The following is a 1,758-nucleotide window of genomic DNA, read 5'->3' as shown; positions in this document are numbered from 1 at the left end:
CACACACACACACACACACATACATGCCCGCGCACGCACACACACATACACACATATTAAAACACACACGTACACACAGACAAATCCACACACGTGCATTTATAATATACAAAATTTGTACAAACACACACGGAAAGAGAAATCGAGTGAAAGAGACAGAGAAAAAGAGAATTAAAACAGAGAGAGAGGGGGAACACAGAGAGAGAGTAGGGAGAGAGAGTGGGAGAGAGGGAAGAGAGAGAGAGAGAGCGAAAGAGAAAGAGAGAGGGAGAGAGAGAAAGAGAGAGAGAGAGAGAGAAAGAGAGAGAGAGAGAGCGAGAGAGAGAGAAAGAGAGAGAGGGGGTGGGGGGAGAGAGAAGAGAGATGTGAATGGAGAGATTTGCAGGGTCCACAACATGTTCCCACCTGCACGTAGTTTCCCTATCTCCTTCCTGACCGACCCGGCACAATGCAAAATCGCATCTACAGCAAACGAACAAACCCGTACAAACCCAACAAATCATGACCCTATACCTGCACCACGTCAGCTAATGGCGTGCCAGTGTCAGGAAGGCGAAGAATGATTTCAAATCGTTACGCCCATGAAACCCAAAGCTCAATCCTAAAGTCCCCAACTACGTCTGGGCTTGACGAACACCAGTGTCTGCGTGACGTCACCGATCGCCCCGGAGAAAGGCGTCCAGTTAAAGAAGATTGATTCCCTCCCTTGAGAGCCGAGGCCTGCTACCTTTGCCTCTGGGGTGTACTGTCTGTGGAACGCTGCTATGAGCCGAGACGGCTTATACTATACCTCAGGGGACCCCGTCTAGCTGTCCAGCTATCGGCCCTTTTCGTAAGCTGATAAGCCATCACTTTTCACCCACATGTTGTATTTCCTCTATTGGTCTATCTGGTTATTTTTGTGCACGTATTTGCAAATTCACAAAAATTATTTTGTCTGCTCTTTAGTAGTAGTAGAGATAATGAATGATATTATTAATATTATATTGGTTCTTACACCACACACTCCACTGAAATTTTAACTAATACTCTCTCTCTCTCTCTCTCTCTCTCTCTCTCTCTCTCTCTCTCTCTCTCTCTCTCTCTCTCTCTCTTCATTTTGAGGTGGGGGGTTTTTCTTTTTCTTTTTTTTATTGCTTAAAATTTCATGTTGGATAAAAAAAATTAGTCTGTGACCTATGTTTCCCCCATACAATTGTGTCTGTGGTTATCTAATGGCTACAAACACCATGATTTAGGGCCGTAAATTAGACGGCCTGTTACGTTGGGTTGGTAATAAATAAATAAGTGAATTTTAAAAAACGGACAAATTGATAAATGAAAGTATGACAAAATGAACTAAAAAATGAATACGTTACTAACGTAGAAATATAATCAAAAGCGTTATTCTATGAATGAAAAAAGTACCAGAAGTTGTACTTTGATCGCATTCAGCAACGCATTAAGTTTCTAAAGTGTTAGCAACATCGTGATACATAATGTACCACATTTCACACAGCAGCGGCAGGACCACACCGGCTCCACACGTAGGAAAGCCATAGATCTATAATGATAATTACATGACAAATTACCATCTTAAATCCGTGCCATAGTTCTATGACCTAACGTACAGGAAACTCTTCTCCCCGCATATATAATAAAACCATGTCAGTTTATCTTCATCAGATGCGCTCGTTCCTCTTTTTCGAACGCTCTAGCAATTATGCTGGGACCTTCGGGCGACTCACGATCGAGCGGAAAGGGGGAAAAAGAGGGGGG

General features: G+C 43.1%; 1 protein-coding gene across 1 annotated transcript in view; it reads right to left on the bottom strand.

Moving 5' to 3' along the window:
• LOC101847270 (transcription factor Sox-10) overlaps positions 1-1,758 on the bottom strand; it is a 42,736-nt gene that overhangs the window by 24,474 nt on the left and 16,504 nt on the right. The gene's annotated exons all lie outside the window — the stretch shown is intronic.

Source organism: Aplysia californica, unplaced genomic scaffold, assembly GCF_000002075.1.
Source record: "Aplysia californica isolate F4 #8 unplaced genomic scaffold, AplCal3.0 scaffold00309, whole genome shotgun sequence".
NCBI classification, from domain to species: domain Eukaryota; kingdom Metazoa; phylum Mollusca; class Gastropoda; order Aplysiida; family Aplysiidae; genus Aplysia; species Aplysia californica.
Note: the sequence above shows the minus strand (reverse complement) of the source record. Positions and strands in the feature narration are given on the sequence as shown.